This window comes from Pinus tabuliformis, chromosome X (assembly GCF_031772625.1).
Source record: "Pinus tabuliformis cultivar Carrire ecotype Pingquan chromosome X, CPIR1, whole genome shotgun sequence".
NCBI lineage: Eukaryota > Viridiplantae > Streptophyta > Pinopsida > Pinales > Pinaceae > Pinus > Pinus tabuliformis.
Window position 1 is genome coordinate 132086499 of NC_142308.1, and position 21642 is coordinate 132108140.

Here is a 21642-nt window from a genome sequence, read left to right on the forward strand (position 1 = left end):
TGAAGGGATTAAAATGAAAACTTATGTTAAAAATGATTTTTTCATATAATAATAGGTCTCAACACTGAAAATTTCAAGCCCATAAAATTTATGGGACAACCATGTTGTATGAATGTACAATTCAAATCTTGTGATTTAACATGCTATTCACCCGTCAAGAATAAAACAAATTTATGATACATTTTTTGTCAAGCCCATTGGAGATAACTCATAAGGATGGGTATAAAAAATAAAATGTGGATATTCACAACTGTAAATACATTAAGGTAAGAGAGATTCTTCAAATATGTACGAGATAATATAAAAGGATCATTTACATTCTAAAAGTTGATCAATGTAATAAGAAAATAGAGGAAAACTATGAATGCATACTGCTTTGACGTACAATTTGTTAATCTCTCTCTCTCTCTCTCTCTCTCTCTCTCTCTCTATATATATATATATATATATATATATATATATATATATATATATATATATATATATATATATATAAACTAAAAATACATTTATTGTGATCTAAGACAAATTGCGTGGAAATGATATACCTAGACCTTGGTAGGCGTCCTTAGAAGCAATTAATCAACTAGAAAACCAACCATTTTATGTTTTGGGAGAGATTTGTTCATGGGATAAGTTTAAGGTGAGTTTACAGCATGGTATTTAGCTAAGTATTTCCAAAAATTAGAATATATACCATAGGAGGGTTGATTGGAAAACACTGGGAAAATATAAAAATTGACTAAACTTAATAACAAAATTGGTGGGATACATTTAAAGTGAGTTTACATAATGGTATTTAGTTGAGTCTTGCCCAAAATTATAATATATACCATAGGAGGATGATTGGAAAATAGTAATGAATATTAGTTGATATGAATATGGAGCAAGATAATTCTTTCGAAATACTATCTGTAACAGGGGCTACAAAATGCCTAATTTCTCAGTGTAACGCCTCCCCTGTGTTATTTTGGGTTTGTGAATCATGATAAAACTAAAAAAAAATGGTTGTCATATATTGATGGAAGACAAAAATAAATACTTGGCAGAATATGTTCATATCCATTTCCCTAAATTTGTTGATTTGGGGAAATAACAAAAGGCTATCATTTGTGGAAATAATAAAAGCCTATAGTTTGTGGAAATGATAGAATAAATAGAGTGCTTATCACTAAAGGCACTAAAACTAATGTTAATATTACTTCAAAGGTAAATAGAAATAGTTTTCAAGGATAGGGAAGGAGATCCAAATTTACAAGTGAAAATTTACTACCAACATGAAAATGGGTTCCCAAAAGGAGCAAGAAAGAGATTTAAATTTATGAGTGCAAGCAAGTTTCTTGCTAATAATTTTTTTTTGCTTGTTAAGACTAACCTAAGTACCCACGGGGGATTTGAATCGGTGACCTATCGCAAGGAGTGCCTTAACAACGCACCCATTCACCATCAATCCAAAGCCCCGTGGGCAGTTTCTTGCTAATATTACTGCAAAGATCTGTGAAAATTTGTTATCACATGAAAAGGAGAGGAGATCAAATTTACAAGTGAAAATTTACTGTCAACATGAAAATGGGTTGCCAAAAGGAGTTGGAAAGAGAATCAAATTTACCAGTGCATGACAAGTTTCCTGCTAATATTACCACAAATATGTGTGAAATTTTGTTATCAAAAGGAAACGAGAGAAGATTCAAATTGATAAGTTAAGTTATGTTGAGGGATTTTTTTTATCTAATATGTTAATTTGGAAGAATAAATTATTTTCATACAATGTATATCTTAATTTCCGAATTAATTAATTTGATAATGACATGCAGTTAAAATTCAAAAGATCCATCATATTTGTTGAGTGAAAATGGTGATCCATTGTATTTGAGTTTGTAACTCATTGATGATTCTTAGACTTAAAAAATTAATAAAAGTGGAAGGAACATGCAATAAAATATTTGAGTTGTATTTTTCAGAGTGTGATTTCCTTTATTCTTTCCCAAAGCTAAGGGGTTGAGACATGATGTTATGAAACCAACTCACAAAAAGATAGAAAAGAAAGATCAACGCCTTAGAAATCAGCCTCTTCGAGGGGGAAACCTCCTTTACATTACAAAAATGAACAATTCTTAGATGATGCAAATGACAAGGCCTCATTTGTATCTATAAGAGTCTAAGGGCTCATAATGTAATGACAACCGACATAGAAATAATAATGTAAGGGAACAATAATAACAATAGTGGGCTTCTATGGGACACAATAATAACAATATGGGGACTACATGGGCACAACAATATAATAAGGGGGTTTCAATAATAAAAATAAGGGGTTACACTAGTAGTATTGGGACTTAACATGCCCCTGTCCTTAAAAAAGTGTTGTCCTCAATGCTTGAGTAGTTATGGATTCTTATGTATAAAGTTCTTGTCCTCCCAGGTGGAATCTTCAGTGGATAAGTTCTTCCACTTGACGAGATACTCTGAAATTAATCGATTTCATAGCTATTGGGTTCTTGTTTCTGTGACTTTTTAAGGTTCCAATATGATTTTTCCTTCCTCGTTAGGTTCCAACAATATTGTTTGAACTGGGAGCTTGTCACTTATAAACTTCTTTAAGCATGAAACATGGAAAGTTGGGGGTACTCAGGAAGATGCAAGAAGCTCCAATTTGTATGCCATAGTACCAATCTTTTGTTGCACCTTGTAAGGACCATAGTACTTTGGTGATAATTTATTATCCTTCTTAGCTTGCTTCATGGACATTTCTTTGTATGGTTGTATTTGTAAAAATACCCAATGGTCTATATAAAAAATTCTTTTGCCACGATATTGATCTGCCTATTGTTTCATTCGATTCTATGCCAAAGTGAGGTTATCCTTTAAGATTTGGAGAACTTGTTGTTGTTGAGGGTTTACCTTAACACCTTCATGAGATACAATATAACCCAAGTATTCCACCTCTTGTACTCCAAAGAAAAAATTGGAGGTTTTTGCATATAATTGTTTCTCGTCCAACAGTCTGAGCACTCTATCAACATGTTGAACATGATCCTTCCAAGACTTGGTGTAGATTAGTATATCATCAAAAAATACTAACACAAATTTTCTATGGAAGGCTTTGAAAATGGAATTCATCAAACCTTAGAATGTAGAAGGTGCATTGGTAAGGCCAAAAGGCATGACCAAAAGTTCATAATGACCCTCATCAGTTCAAAATGTTTTTTTGGAATGTCTTCAGTCTTCATTCTGATTTGATGATATCTTGCATGAAGGTCCAACTTGCTGAAGTGAATATCTCGATGCAATTCATCAAACCATTCATCAATGAGAATAATGGGAAATTTATCTTTAATAGTGAGCTTGTTGATTTCTCTATAATCCAGACACATGCACCATGATCCATCCTTCTTGTGCACCAATACTACTGGAGAAGAGAAAGAACTTTGACTAGGTTGAATTATACCAGCCTCTAGCATTTCTGAAACCATACATTCAATTTCACTCTTTTGTGCAAAGGGATATCTGTAAGGCCTGATGTTTGGAGGAACACTTCTTGGAAAATGAATAGCATGATCATGATAAAAAATAGGTGGGAGGCCTTTGGGAGTCTCAAATACCTTGGAATGATTGTCCAAGAATTTTCGGAGATCTGGAGAAATAGATGATTTCAACATGGGAACCTCTAGCGAACATAATTGTGCAATTATGCCATGTTGTTCTTCCTTTAGAAACTTTGTCATGCCGTTAGAGCTGATTATCTTTCCCAGTCTCCCCAAAGATTGTATCCATTGGACTCCTTATACAACATCGCCACCACCCATTGGAATGGAAAGATTTGGACTATTCAAAACATATTCTCCCATGGATAGCTTCATATTATGGCACTTTCCAGAGCAATTTATGGTTCTTCCACTTGAAACCGTCACTTGACACTCTGGTGTTGGATACAGGAAGAAATTCATTTCCATGGCAATATTACAATGAATAAAATTATGGGTACTACCCAAATCAATCAACACTATTACCTTTTTCTTCTTGATATGTCCTTCTATTTTTATAGTTTTAGGAGTGGTAATTTTGGCCAATTCATTACAAGATATGGATGGATTCATGTCTTCTTTCTCTGGGGTTGGTTCTTGGTGAGTATCCTTTTATTTTGACATTTCTTGATCATTTTCTTCCTGATATTTCACTGCTTGAACCTTCTTATTCTTGATATTTTCTTCTATCTTGAGTGTTTGAGGAGTGGTAATTCCTGTCAATGCAGTACAAGACATGGTCGGATTCATTTTTTATTTCTCTAGGGTTAGTTCCTGGTATATATCCTCTTCTTTTGACATTTATTGATCTTTTTTTTCCTCCTCTTCACAATCTATGTAAAATAATTTCTTCTCAGAACACTTATGATGTTTAATGTATTTTCTATCACAATTGTAACAAAGCCCTTTTGCTCTTTTTTCTTCCAATTGTTGTGGTGTCAACCTTGTCGGTTGTGGAAGGCTAGGAGAAACAACACTTCCATATTTATAGTTGTGAGGGGTAGACTTCCTTATTTCCATAATTTTTCTTTCTACTTTTCTTGCCAACCTGCATGCCTTCTCTAATGAATTAGGTTCCCAAAGGCGAACCTCATGTTGGATGTTCTTTTAAAGTCCCTATGAAGACATCAATCCTTTGCTTCTATGGAATATCATTTACCCTTATATTCAATTTTTGAAACTCCTCAATGTGCTATGTCATTGAACCCTTTTGTTTGAGATTTATCAATTGGCTAAAGAAGGTGTTGCTCTTTGTATCCTTATAATGTGCTACCATTTCCTTCATGAAAATTGACCACATGACAAATGGTTTACGAGAACAAAGCCCTTTATAACATAAAAGTTGGTTCAATTCTAAATATAAAGATGAAATATGTACCTTTTGTAACATTTTCACCTCATGTAGATCAAAATATTGCTCCATCTATAGTATCCAATTTACTGGATATTTACCATCAAACTTCCTCATATCGTTTTTTCTTGATTTTAGGAGCTTGATATTGAAATGACTGTAACTCTATAATTTTAGATCTTTAAGTTCTAAAAAATCTTCTTGTGATAGCCCTCTGAGTCCGCTTTCTAACCCGCAAGTCTGATTTCAATTGACCTCATGAAGAAAGAGTTATGCCCAATCTCCCGTGATGACCTAATTATAGAATATATAAGTGGAACTAACTTGTACAATGTTCAACGTGTCATTGTTTCAACTTAGGTTTTGAAACCGACACCCAACAAACTATAGTCTGTCTAATTTCTGTCACTTTTTACGAAATTTGAATCAGATGCTCCGAGAGAGAGTTAAGACGAGTTTCCCAAGGTCACTTGTTTTGGATGTAATTTGGGGGCCTAAAGAAACCTAAATGTATTGGACCATATCTTTGAAAATGTAGCAAAAAAAATATGGAATTCGGGCACAAGCTTCACCACGATTTTAGCTCAAATGGTTTTTAATTTCAGAATCTAAAACTTCGTAGAAAACAAAATATAACAAAAATACCACGATGGTCTGTTTGAGATGGAATTCCAAATCTTGAGAAAACTCTACATTCCTCAGATGATATCATCGAAAATATAGTGAGACAAGCCCAGAAATTTAGACCCGAGGTTTAATGATGTCATCGCAAATGGGTTTTTGTTTTATCTTCTGCAATGTTGCAGAAAAAAGGTATAGTGAAAATGACACGAAGTCCTATTTGGAGTAGCGAAACCCTAGAATCCAAAGCTTTGATACCAAATTTTATGAAACCAGATCACAAAAAGATAGAAAAGAAAGATCAACGCCATAAAAATCAGCCTCTTTGGGGGCGAAACCTCCTTTACATTACACAAATGAACAATTCTTGGATAATACAAATGACAAGACCTCCTTTCTATATATAGGAGTCTAAGGGGTCATAATGTAATCAGAGCCGACATAACAATAATAATGTTAGGGCACAATAATAACAATAGTGGGCTTCTATGGGGCACAATAATAACAATATGGGGACTATATGGGCACAACAATATAATAAGGGGGTTTCACTAATAACAATAAGGGGTTACAATAGTAGTATAGGGACCTAACACATGAGTTTTATTTGTCCAATGTAAATGAATTAAAATACTTGAGATAAAGTCATGAGTTAACACATCTCGATATTAACTTTTGGTATTCTTGTCAATTTGGATTACAAACCTAGGACCTAAAGAGGCAAGTTTGCTTCATATATGTAGTCCCTTTTTCTTCTATTTCATTTTTTGATAATTTTGAATACATCTAAGGCAATGTTTAATTAGTTTTAATAATTTAATTATGATTTTCACATGTAAAGTTGTGTATGCATTTCAATATGGAACATGTGGCATTAAAGGGAAAGCTACATTTCCATGTCCTAGAAATCTCTCCGAGCATCTTCTACTGCTCCACAATTTTCTTATTTTAGAGCACTGCAAATGATATTTTTCTAGAGTAAAAAAATTGTCTGAAGAGTTGTGTGATTTGATAAATTTATACATTAGTGTATTGGTTAATGATCAATTACACTGCAATTGAGGTGACTAACTACCAAAGTCAATTTTAAACCTTCATACATTGGTTAATAATCAATTTACAATATGTGACTAACTACAAATATCAATTTAAAGCTTCAGTGATTACGAGGCATTGAATATGGGTTATTGTTTGTTTGAGTTTGTGGCAAATTACCAAGGAAATTGGATAATCGTGATCTTTGCAAGAGAACATTCTTTAATAGAGAAACTACCAAGATTAATTTCAAATATCTATTTTTTAAAGAGTATTCACAATTAATGACTACTCCAGTATGAGTTTGTAGTTGTTAGCAAAAGGGTTTAATTTACATTATGGTCTTTTCTTCTATTACTGGAAGTTGGCTTTTAAGGTTTTGATCTAATTCCATGTCTGACTATAATATCAAATGCTTTTCTAGACATCAATCCATAGAGCTATGAGTTATAAACCAGTTGGTTTTTGTAGAGTTTCTTCCATGGATATCAAAATAGTAATGTCATGACACATTTCACATTGCAAAACTAAAAAATAAAAATAACTAAATTATGAATGTTCATAGTATGTAAACAAGCTTTGTTACAATAACATTGATCAATACCATGACTTACGAATACCATATGTCCAAAAAACCATATGAATATCACACGTGTCAATTTAATTTAAAGTGCATAGGAACATAAATATTTTATAGAATATTCTAAAACGATATATGAAATGACTTAATAATTATTGTTATTCCTAATTCAAAATAGAGGGTTTGTGGTTTTTTTTAATTTGTGGTTTTGATAGTTCTCGAATAGCTGTGGATTTCTTTTGTTTATAATGTATTAATTTTGTTGGTCATTTTAGACACATATATCTCTTCGCAGATTTGAACAAATTTTTGTGCATTTAAAGTTTTAATGCACTTAACTTTGTTGATAATGTGATTGGAATTTTATTAAGTTAGAACTAAGGAAATGCTAGATACAAATTTTCCAACCATCACAACAAATTTTATTACTAATGATCTAATAGCTATGATAAAATCTTCTCAGATTCAAGGCATCTTTATGTACAATACATTTCTTAACTACTAAAATTGATGTAAGTTTTATAAAATGGATTTGTTAAAAGCAAAGTGAGTAGGTTTGGCTAGAAAAATGACTGGGAGAGGATATGGGTTAACTGTAGAGATGGGGCTTCAGATAATTCTCACCATGAACTTTGCAAATGAAATAAATAAAAGAATACATACAAGTCACAAAAAAATCCAAATTCAGCCAACAAACCAAATGAAAGAGGTCACCCCAAATTTTTTTTTCCAAGAGTTTCCTGAGTCAAAATATCTGGTGTTATGAAAGCTCTTGAGTTAGAGGCAAGTTTAAATTTGATTTGCAGTTTCCTCTCATCTATGAGTTTTTGAAGGTTATGGGCTTTTTTATGTTCGTCTTGGCGCAATCTTCCCAAATAAATCTATGAATCTTGGTCATATGTTCTATGGTGTCTCATGTTTTCTTGCTAACTCTGTGCTACCTCTTGAATGATTTCTCTCCTTTCTCCTAATCTATTTCTCTTCTTTTCTAATTAGTGAAGTACTTACACGATTTTTTGGTGGTTCCAATGAATTGAATAGTTATGAAAGTCCGTAGTGCGATCAAAACACAAACAAGTTTTTTGTTCTCTACCGCAAACTCCATTTGCAAATATGTTTGTTTGTAGGTCCTCAGGCACTCTAAACATGTTTCTTAAAAATTCTATGTAAGGTTCATAGTATGAATATCCTTCTGATGACATCTGAATGAAAATTGCCAACATTGAAAATTGGTTTATGTAAGCCCTATCAGTACATAATTATTCCTTCTACAAAGTCTATTTTCTAGGTCAAAATAGAGGCTTACATGATATTAAGTGATTGCTTCTACAAAATTTCCTACCAATAGCTTCATTCCCATGTTCACACCGTAAAAAAGATACTAATTTATGGACAGAAAACTAGTGCCTGGAGGAACAATAATTATAAAAATATCTAATACACACCATGTAGTTATGAGTTCTTTGACACTTCCATTTAGGGGTTGTTTCCTATAGCACATTTAATACACTCCAAAAGCAAAAAAAGAATGACATCTTTTATCGTGCTAGTGTGAGAAGATGTGCAAGCACCCTTGAATGATAAGGAGAAGATTTTTCACTTTGATATGAAATTATAGGAAATAATGCGAGGGGGTTACACTAGAGGGAGGACGTTCATCGACATCGATAAGTATAGGAGCCATTCGACAGATGCTAAGACCTTTTATTTTAGTTGTGTGTTGAGCAAGACGTTGTTCCTTACCATATATCAATGTTTTGATATATCGATATCACGAGAAACTCACTTTCTCCGAGTTGTCCTTTTATTTCTCGCTTTGATAAGAAATGAAATTATAGTTTATGCATAGAGGTTCCTTCCAGTCTCCATAGATAGGGTTGGTTTCCATAGATACCGGGTCTTTCAGGCTTCCATCGGATTAGGGATTTATGCCTGGCAACTAATAAATCGATACACCTCCTTTTTCGTGGGCTTTGTTAAGCGAATTTCCTTGAATTTTGTTTCCAAAAATAGGACAATAAGAAAAAAAAATGTAAGGAGAATAATATTCAAGTTGATCACTTGTCAAAAGAAGGAATAAGTCTTATGTAGGGTCAATGTCAGATTATGGAACAACACGACAATACCTTTTAGCAGTTTTTTCATAGACCATTTATGGATGACATCCACCTCGTCTCTCCTTTCAATAAGCTACATATCCTCTTTTACATACGTTTGATTATGATATACATTATTGTTATCATCATCTACTCGTGAACAACATTTTCACCTTTTTTGCAATTTTTTTTACTTAGATCTTGTATAAAGCGTATATGGCGATCTATATATCTCTATGGCCAAACTTATTAGATATTTTTGTAAATCAATAGTTGTCACACAATTTGGAACTTTTTATATGTCATTTTGGTGACTAGTAAGTTACATTGAACAATCTCATGCAATCAATTTAGATATTATGCTAACTAGCAAAATACACACAAGGATGTGCATATACAAAATATAAATTTATATAATTTTGAAAGTAAAATTAAATTAATACTAATACTAATACTAAACGTGATTAAAAATCCAACCTAAATGAACCCAAAAAGACAAAAACAACCATCCATATTGTCTATCAATCTATCTAACAACATTATAACTAAATTGAACCATATTTTAATGTCTTGCTTAAATTGATATTGCTTTTCACACGTGAAATCAATATATGAGGACTGTGTGACATACATATGTTGAAAATATGTAATCGTGATAGGAGAATTGGCATGAGGATGCTTTTTTAAAGGTTGTAGTGCCACTTCTCAACATGTTACTAGTTATTGGGCAATGTGGCTTACTCTATGAGACCATTCACACTTACATCTCTTTGATGCAATCTCGTTTCTTGAAACTATTTATGATTGCAGTGTCTCGATAATGGATTAATCTATTCTTTCTTCTTTGAAACAGTACAACAGCAAAACGTAGCTACAACTGCAGCTAATTTAAACAAACAAATCTCAAGCATAGAGTGGGATATCCAACTCTGGATGAGCATCTGTATTTATATAAACCTGAGTCAATTACATAAATTAAATTTGTCTTTTCGAGTATTGATGAGGTCAGACTGTGTTGGCCCTTCGAATTTTGGTGCGTTGAGGCAATAATTGCAGTGTTGGCCTTTCAAACTTTGGTGACGGTGAAGGTGGTGACGACTAAGGTGGTGTGGTGGTCATGGAGTCTATGGTGAGATAATTATGTATCCAACATTCTCCCCCTTAATTATCTCACAAAAAAAATTTGCTGAGGATTTTTTAAATATATATACAAATTGATCTTGTAATCTGTAGAACTCTAGAAACATTGTTTTTCGTTGTTATTATCCTCTCTTTGGGATTTCTTCACAATAGGAATTCTTCTTCTCTCCCTTGTACCTACTTACAATTGATTACTCATGTCCATATAAAAATAAATCCATCTACCGAGGTACCATCTGTTGTACTCGCTAGTTCTCTAGGAATCCTTTTCACCTACATGGTTCATCAATCATGTTAAACTCTTCCTAACTCACTTGATCCCTTAAATTCTAATTTCATCTCACATTTTAACTTCCTCGATTACACATCAAGCTTAGATACGAGTACACCTACCACCCTCTTATCTACCTAGTGGTTAATTCAACTTAATGTCATATCCTCTGTCTATTGAATAGGTATAAACACTACATTCCTTACTTAACAAATACTCATCAAGCTTAGATACGAGTACACCCTCGTATCTACCTAGTGGTTAATTCCACAGTTTGATATCACACCCTCTCTCTACCTAAGAGGGATAAACATTTCTTGGTTGACTCAACAAGGCTTACAACATGCTTGGCCAAATCAACTTTTGGATGTTGGGTACAACCGATCATGCACCCCTTACAACACAAATGCCTCATTACAACAATATCAAGTCACGTACATTAAACACAAAGGTTAACAAAACCCATAACACATTTAGATTTCATGACAACCCATTAATATCATCTTGCAGACCCCTCTTTGTCTTCATTATCTTCATCATAATTTTACATCGATAAATTTAGATCACGAAAAAATCATGACATGTATTTCTTTCATATAAAAGATATTAAATGTAGCCTCATACTGCAAGCTGAACTCAACATATAAACAATTCCATGCTTACCACAACATAATTTTTTTTTGACCACACCATAGGGAATTTGTTCCAACTCATCTCCATGCATATCATTCTTGGAAAAAAATGTTGAGCACACTATTATCACCTTTACCCTCTATAATTCTTGCAACAAAGAAACTCATTGCTGACTGCTCCACAAAGAATCTATTCTATGCAATTATACCTACACCTATGTGCTCCAGCTCTCACAATGGCAAGACATTGACTTTGGCTGCTTCTCACACTTTCTTGGCCACTCGAACTCCACACACAATACTAAGAAATATTACTCTCAATTTCTCCACTCGTAGCATCTCCTTATTCCACAATAGTTTCATATACTCTGCTCAACTGATGGCCACTCACATGGCAGAGTAGCTCATGAAAACACTCAGCTACATCACCAATTCGGTGTAGCTCAACTGCTTTACACCATAGCACTTTAATGCAAACACACACTCAGTACAACTTAAGATCCACACTCCTCTAGTTCCTACTTCATTTTGGAATGACTTTCACTTGCCCAACCTGAGACTGGGCTTACAACTTAGTTCCTTTATACTACACTTACCAACACAACACGGTTACTTTGTACTACACTTACCAGTGCAACGCAACCCATGGAGAAATTAAATTAGGACACATGTGAATCCTCATTCATAGTTCAAGCAATATTGATTAAGAAGCTCACTTAACATAATGCTTTAGCAGAGCTTTTGTACATCTCTTAATTCAATTCCGGACTCCCACTAAACTACTGCTTAGCTTGTTGAGTCACGCATAGGCAAATGACGTTGGTTGCTTGATACTCGATGCCGGTTCACAGAGCAATCCATAAACCAACCACTCAAATTCCATTGATCTTCTTGTCTTCAGGCTCTCTCGTCAGGGAGTTGGCCTTGGGCCGACTCTCATACCATTTGAAGGGCAAAGCATAGCGCTATAATACCACTTGAAAGGAAACAATACAACACCAAAATGCAACTATAGATGCTGCTAATTTAAACAAACAAATCTCAAGCATAGAGTGGGATGTCCAACTCTGGCTGAGCATCTGTATTTATATAAATCCGAGTCGGTTACATAAATTAAATTTGTCTCTTCAAGTATTAATGATGCGCGAAACTGTCCTATTATTTTTTAGTGATGTTGCTTGCTTCCTTCTTTGTTTCACTTGAATAGGAGTAGTGGAAGTCATTGTTGAGGAATTACTTGCTTTTGTTAATTTCTCTTTGTCCTCATGTGGTATGCATGCTTTGACATTGATTGTCTTCTCTAAACTTCCATCCTATGCTTCCTTTTCTATGAACTACACATCTCTGTTGATTATGACTTTCTTGGTTAATGGATTGTAGAGTTTGTAAGCCTTGAATTCATTACTGTATCCAACAAACATGCATTTCTCCCCCTTGTTGTCCAACTCATTCCTCAACTCATTTTGTACATGTGCATACGCCATACATCCAAAAAATCTCATGTGATTGACACTATGCTTTCTTCCACTCCATGCCTCTTCAGGAACTATGTTCTAGATGCTCTTGGTTGGACATCTGTTCAAGATATATGCTGCAAAAGCGACAACTTCAACCCAATAATCATTTAGCAAATGCTTTGCCTTCAACATACTCATTGCCATTTCCATAATGGTCCTATTCTTTCTTTCTGCCACACCATTTTGTTGAGGTGTATACCTTGTTGTGAATTGCTTGTTAATTCCATGCTCCCTACAAAAATGAAGGAAATAATTTGAGATGTATTCTCCACCTTTGTCAGTCCTGAGGACTTTGATGTAGTGTCCACTTTGCTTCTCAACAAGAGCTTTGTATTGGCGAAAGTGCTCAAACACTTCACTTTTCTGTTTTAGGAGAGAAATCCATGTCTTCCTTGTGTAGTCATCTATGAAGGTCAATACATAGTGGCTGTCACCAATTGATGGTGTCTGCATTGGTCCACATAAATTTGAGTGGACAATCTCCAAAGTTGCCTTTGCCCTTACTGAATTTCCTGCTGGAAATGTCTCTCTATGTTGCTTGCCCAAGATACATCCTTCACATAGGCTGTCTAGTTTTCTATGAGTGGCAAACCCTTCACCATGCCTTTCTTATGCAGCAAATTCAAACATCCAAAGTTGAGATGACCAAATCTCAAATGCCATAACCAATTTTTATTTTTTACCTCTACTTGAAAGTTTACTTATAGGACAGATGCATCTTTTCTTGCATCCTCTTGTGAGTTCATTGAGAGTTGTGCTTGTGCACCTTCTCCTTGCAAATCTGATCTTATTTTCAGGGGAAACATTCTATTTTTTTTCATCTGAACCTTTGCAATCAACTGTCTGCTTGGAGGTATATCTAAAATTGTGCACACATCATTTTTGAAAAAGACATTGTAGCCCTTTTGTATGAGTTGTCCAATGCTCATGAGGTTATGTTTCAGACTGAGGACAAAGTAAACATTTGATATGTACTTCTTCTCCTCATTCTTTGTTAGGATATTAACTCTTCTTTTGCCCATGACAGAGACTTTGCTGTCGGTCCCTAATGTCACTTCCGATTTCACACTTTCATTTAAATTGGAAAACATTTCTATGTTTCCTGACATGTGGTTGCTACACCCTGAATCTAGATACCATATATCACTTTGTTTTTCTTGTACTACATTACAAGCTAAAAACATGTTATCATGGTTCTGACTTTCTTTTGTGAAATTTACACTTGGTTTGTTACTAATGTCATATTGCTTCTTTCTACATTCATTTGCATAATGACCATATTTCTTACAGTAATGACATTGAACTTGAGATTTATCATACCTCTCACCTTGTGGTTGATTTTGGCTTGGTTCTTGACTTGGATTTTGATTGCTACCTCTTCCACTTGGGCTTGAAGGGTTGCTTCGTCCACCTCTGTGTGGGCTTCTTCCTCTTCCTATAGCATATGATCTTCCTCTGCCTCGACCTTGACTAAATGATACTTGTGTCTTGAATGCATGCTCCAATGAGGAACTTGTTGCTCTATTCAGTCTATGTTCATGAGGAATCAATGATGCATTAAGCTCATCCACTGAGGACGATGAGAGATCCTTTGTTTATTCTATGGCCACAACAATGGCATCAAACCTTGCTAGCAAACTTCTCAAAACTTTCTCAACTATTCTTCTTTCCTCAAGTGTCTCACCATGAGACCTAATTTGAGTAACAACCATCCCACTTAAATGTGTAAAAAAATGAGTCTACATTCTGAGACTCTTTCATACAAAGTGTTTCAAAGTCTCTTCTCAACATTTGCAGCTTTGTTGTCTTGACTTTTGCCATGCCTTGGTAGGCTGTCAGGAGGGTGTCCCATTCTTTCTTGGACTTCGTTGCTCCTGCAACCCTTGGGAAAATACTTTCATGAACTGCTTGGAAAATATAGATCAAGGCTTTTCAGCCCTTCTTCTTGTTGTCCCTTAACAAATCTCTTTGTGGTTGAGATAAGACATTGTATGCTCGTGCATGTTCTTGAAAACCATTCTCTTCCAAATCCCAAATGTCTTAAGACGAAAACAAGACCTTCATTGTAATAGCCTAATAATCATAATTTTTGCCATTAAAAGAGGTAGTTGAGGGCACTCAAGTTTGTTCTCGATGTTGCTACTCGTAATTTTAATTGCTGGTAAAAACACTTGTTTTTACCTTAACAAAGTTTAACCCGCTCCAATACCATGATAAAAAATTAATCACAATTTTTTTGGCAAGTTAGAGTAAAATAGAGCGAGAGTCTATGAGGAAAAAAATGGTTGAGCAAATTTTGGTGGGCCCCTCAAAACAACAATTACTATGTTTTACTTTGTGTTATTCTCGGTGAAGTGAAAATCTCTTAAAATCTTGTTTTTACTGGGTGCTTGGTGAATGAGCCGTAGTCTCATATGAATGTATTTTTCATGTTTTAGAAGTTAATCCTAAATTCTATTGTTGCTCCAAACTTACACTGTTTTACTGTGTCTTATTGCCATGAGTGAATACAGTTTTTACACTAGTGGTGCGAAATCTAGCTAGCTGTGGAAAAGTAGCTTCGCAAAATATTTTACTCTACCTCTCTACCTCTCCGCGTAAATTGTGTTTAATTTTCTATCCAATTTAAACAAACAAATCTCAAGCAGAGAGTTCGATATCCAAGTCTGGCTGAGCATCTGTATTTATATAAATCTGAGTCGGTTACATAAATTAAATTTGTCTCTTGATGATGCCAGACTGTGTTGGCCCTTCTAACTTTGGTGCGTTGAGGAGCTAACTGCGGTGTTGGCCCTTCGAACTTTGGTGACGGCCGAGGCGGTGACGGCTGAGGCGGTGTGGTGGTGATGGAGTCTGTTGTAAGATAATCAAGTATCAAACATGTTTTACAAGGGCGCTTTCTAGTCGATTTTATAAATCAGTTTGGATAAAATCAATACAGGCGAAAATTCCGTCTCTGTTTTATTTTATTTCAAGTGGAAGGATCAATCTTATTGCTTTGACGTAAATAAAGATGCAGAAGGACAAGGAGAAAATGAGCAGCATGGGCACCACTGTTAAGGAAGGGATGAATAACTGTGTGTCGCAGATCAGTTTTAAGATTAAGATAGATATATTGTGTGTTATATATGTGTTAGTGGATTGAAACAGGATTGAAGGAGGGATTTGGGATTTGGATATTTTGTAATTCAGTTTTTTAAAGAATTTAGGTTTCTGTGATCTATATCAATTTTGAGAAGAATCTTTAGCAAAAATCACATAGAGATATTTTTTTGAATGACCAGATCTTGTTATGCATTATAAATAGATCGGGCAGAATGTCCAATCACCAAATTTCCAGACATATCCAGATCAGGTAACGGCTAAAATGATAACAGCTAATTGACCCCCTAGTTAGACTATGAAGGGCATAATTTATTTAATTAACTTCAATTAGACTATGAAGGGCATAATTTATTTAATTAAGTAAGTTCAGTTAAATTAAGGGAAATTTACATTTTAATTTACATTAAGAAAATAAATGAATAAATTAATTAGATATAATTAATTTATTCATTTATTTTCTTAAGATGTAAATGTCCGTTAACTTATATTTTATTTAAAATATAATTAACTTATATTTAATTAAAATATAATCAACTATTCTCTATGACTTGATTTATTTTATAATCATAATATATTAATTGGCTTATTCTAACATATATTTGCAATTATAAAAATGGTCCATTTATAAAGAAATTAATAACTGAACTTAGTTAATTAAATAAATTATGCCCTTCATAGTCTAACTAGCAGTTCCCTGGTCAATCTATCTGTTATCATTTTAGCCGTTACCTGATCTGGAAATTTGGTCATTGGACATTCTGCCCGATCTATTTATAATGCATAGCAAGATCTCCTCATTCTACTTGTCCTAGGATGAATCACACTGTTGTTCCAAATGTGTTGGCAAAAAAATATCTCTATGTGATTTTCGCCAAAGATTCTTCTGAAAAAAAATGGCCAGGCCACCATCGTGTGGGCAATATGGGTGGCGGTACTGGTTATACGAATGTTGGTACTCCTAGAACTGACGATCCTACTCCAACTGGCCGCACTGGTAGATATTACCTGTGACAATCTAAAAGGCAGCAGAGAATCAGATTGAAAGGATAGAGAATGATGCACGAAGCCCAACTTGTCTGTTAATGGTGGTAGTATGTGTGTAGATTGTTATAGGCTATGGAGCCAGTCTACTTAATAGCACAATAAAATGTGAACAAATTAGATATTTGTCCTTACGTCTGGTTTCAGCCATTGTCATATAATTCGATCCTGCATGTTTCATTTTCTGCACCGTAGTGTTGTTACCGCCCTTTTTGGCAGTTTAGTGATTTACTGTAATATCTACCTTACAGTGTAGAGTCATATAAACAATCTAAATATATGCAATGCATGCTATTCAATCTGAAAGGCCCGATCAACATCTATTAGATTTTCAATACATAAATACTAGTTGTTGAATTATGAAAGCAGCCTTTACATACAGAAACCAAACTTAGGAAAATACAGTACAATCTAAATATTAAATTCCTCCTTTCCTCCTGCAAAGAAATTAAGTTGAAGTTGAAAGATGTAAAACGCGTATCAATGGATAGACAAAAAATGGTTTAAGCTCATTAAGAAGTGCAGAAGAGCACCCAATTGATTAGCTCATAACACTGTAACAATGCTTATCAGAATTCAGTGGATCAGAGCTGAAGCTGGCTAAGTCTCAATTTGCTTGCATTAAAATCATCATCAACTACACCCTACCGCTGACCGTATTCGTTTCCATCAGCTTCATTATGTTTGACTGATTCAGCGTGTTGTTCCCCTCGGTCAGATGGCGGTCGCCCAGGAGCTGAGGTACGGGTATTACAGACCTAATGCAAACAGTAGGTGCTGGATTCAGAGATGGGATAACAAAGTTTGAAGCCAAGAGTCTGTTGTGCATCTTCAGGTCTAATCCTTCTAGGTGCAGCAGGGGTTGAATTTGTTTACTCCACTATAAATCCTTACTAAAAACCACAAATCTCTATAAAATAAGAAAATGAAAACTTTACCAAATTAAGAAATTACAAGATAGATCATTGAAGGCTTGAGACCTTACTAAAAACCACAAATAACTATAAAATAAGAAAATGAAAAACTTTACCAAATTAAGAAATTACAAGATAGATCATTGAAGCCTTGAGAGAGAAAGTCCAACTCATATTGACAAACTATTTTAAGCTTAAAAACAATGAATGATTAACATTTTTCCTAATCGAGGAAACTAAAATCCCTTCTTTATAATAATTTTATGATAACAGGATTATTTGGAATATGAGGAATGTGGGTATTTATAAAACTGAGGACAAAGATTGTATAAAATGGCAAGCAAAGAAAAATAGGTCCAATATTCTGGTAAGAGACATATACTTATAGCAGCAAAGGGAACCCTCCCAGAATATTTTTTCTTTCTCCTTATGGAAGGCTAGCTATCAAATAAAAATCATTTTATTTTCATGGCTATTATATCATAACAAAAATCTCACCTGGAACAATTTACAAAAAAGGAGCTGGCATGGACCATGGATTTGCCTGATCTGCCTTGTAAATTCAGAAGATAACCTGCATATGTTTTTACACTGCCACAAACTCAGTTAATATCGATGAAATTGGCTTATTTCTTTGGATTTCCTGTTGTTTCACATCTATCAATAAAAGAAGCCTTCAAATGGTGGGGCTCTCAAATACTTAGCTGGGCGTCCCATTCCATTGATAATTATTTGGTTCATATGGAAGTGGCGAAACAAAAGAATCTTTCAACATAATAGAGAGGCTTTTGGAAGCATTGTAGACAAGATTATTCCTTATTACTTCTCCTTCCTATAGAACATGCCTCAGCAGAAAAATCAACAATCAACAGATGGCTTCCTAGATGGCTTCCTCAAAAATCAACAATCAACAGATGGCTTCCTAGATGGCTTCCCCTGCCCTTCTGCTGCTCTAATTTCCAAGAGCACATTTTGATGGCGCAGCAAAGGATGGAACATGAGCTTGTGGTGTTTTCATATCTTTTTCAAAAGATCTCCAATTCTCCATTTTCTGGAATGGTGGTAAAGGGACAAATAATAAGGCAGAGGCCATGGCTCTGCATGGTCTGCTCATCTTTTGTACTTTCATGGATATTGGACCTATAAATGTATATGGGGACTCGAAAATTATCATAGATCATGTGAATGGAAAACAGAAAATATCAAATGACAGCCTTTCAGGATGGTTGAACAGGATTTCATCTCTATGGAACTCTGTCACTTTTCCTATTGCGCATATAAAGCGCAATCAAAATGTTCAAGCGGATGCTTTGTCAAAGAAAGGGATGCATGCTCCAATCGGTATATGGTATTTGGTCATCACAATGGATTCCTGTGCATATGAGATATAGCTTTTCTCTATGCACTGCACATAATGCTTGCAATCTCTGGTTTCCTATATGGCCAATATTTTAGGATTTACCTATCTCCTTCAGTCTTCCAAATTCGGAATATCTCGATAGTCCATAATTTTGCTATGTTGCTATGTTTAAATGCTCCCCAATGATGATGATGCTCTGAACATATCCCTCAGATATAGAAAACATATTCCAGGATATATGAGCCACCAATTTTTGTATATATTAGTTCTATTTTCACATAATATAAACCATATAGTGCTTTTTCTTCTAATTTTTTTTTTTTTTGTCAAAACATGACTTCAAATAAAACTTCAAATAAGTAATTCATCTTTACCATTCAATATCAACAAAGTAACAAAGTAATGTGATGTGACTATCAAATGACCATTAATATTAAAGAAACGTTTAAGCTTATCAAAAAAAGTATAAATGAACTAAATTAATTTATATTTATAAATATATTTAACATTTTATTGATTTATTAATTACCAAACATCAAATACATAAAACAACATCAAATACATAAAACAATTAATCATATAAACTAATATTTAAAAAATCTTAATATTATTTTTTTAATAATAAACATGACAGGTCTACTTTACCTTTCAAATTGATACAATAAAACAATTAATCATATAAACTAATATTTAAAAAATCTTAATATTATTTTTTTAATAATAAACATGACAGGTCTACTTTACCTTTCAAATTGATACAATAATTACCCATGCAAATATTAAGACTAAACTTTTAAATAATACCACTTTTCGTAATAAGGTTTACACATCTCCAGACCTTACGAAGATAATTTAACGGCTGTATTATTGTTATCCATAAGCAAGTTAGAATTCCCTATTGCACGATCCATATCAAAGTGCCCAAACAAAACATGACTTAACTACCGCTAATAACTATTAATACGATCTGTCCAAAATACATTTTACTAATTCACAGCTAATACGATGTACCCGCCCGATCAATGAATCAATTAGGGTTTACATTATCGGTACCCTTCCTTTGATTGTTTGCATTATCATGATGATGCAGTGGCATTTTTGGATTAAACAGCTTCTTGGGGCCCATACCTGGAAATGGGTATGGTGGCAGATTCGCTGACAAGGGCGATGGAGGAAGTTGATATGATCCCAGATAACTACTCTTTTGCCAAATTGAATACTCCTTTGCACCACCTGCTGCTGACCTAAATTGCTCCGCCGGACGGCTCTTCACTTCTTCTCGATTATCATGGTAAGAAGATGTTGGGTCAAACATGTTGGGCGGCAACCGTGCAGAGGACGTTGACGGCGGAGGTTTGGAGACAACCCTGTTAAAGGACGTTGACGGCGGAGGTTTCGAGACAACCCTGTTAAAGGACGTTAACGGGTGCGGTTTGGAGACAACCCTGTTAAAGGGCGTTGACGGCGGAGGTTTGGAGACAACCCTGTTAAAGGACGTTGACGGCGGCGGTTTGGAGACAACCCTGTTAAAGGACGTTGACTGCGGGTGTTTGGAGGGAGATGCAGGAGTTTTACATGGCCCCATATAATTGTGGTGTTTCGGATTTGAAATCTTGGAATTCAACCCGAACTGGCGCACTGACGATGGAACTGGTGTGCCTTGCGCATCGGCTTGCTTATTGTCATAGGCCGGTGCCTTCAGATTGGTTCCACGGCTTCCACTTGCCATCTCCTCTCCTCTCCTGAATAATGACGACCCGCCTGCACAAACAGATTGAGCAATAGATCCTTTAAATTAAAAAGCTTTGAACACCTTTCAATCACATGAGATTTTCGGTGAATTCAATCACAACATGTCGTGTTATTGATATGGCATATATGTAGTGAAACGGAAGATGGAATTATGTGTCGGGTACACACGTGAATTAGGGTTTTTTGGTCGTTGGTCCCTTCCATAAATAAGGGAAAAATTTTAAAACTTCAAAGAGGTCAATTCAATCACCACATGTTTTATTGATATGCGATAAATGTAGTGAAAAGGAATTATGTGTCGGGTACACACACGTGAATTAGGGTTTTTTGTGGTTCGGTCCCCTTCCATAAATAAGGGAAAAATTTTAAAAATTCAAAGAATTTGAAAATTTTTAAAACGAAACGTAGGCTTTTAATTTTTATTTATTTTTTATGATATAACCAAGAGATCAGGGCTATTATAAGAATAGTAACTATCTATTTCTCTCTCTGTTATATATATATTATTTTAAATTTTATTTTCTATTATAAATTATATTATCAACCAGTTTTTAAAGTTTTTTTCAAAAAAAATTTATTAAAAAGTTTTGATAGTATATAAATTTTTATATAAAAGGATGAAATATTAGATATCATTTTTTGGATTCCACTGCGTGAAGTAAATCATTCATCTACAACCATTTATAAATTATATTATCAAACA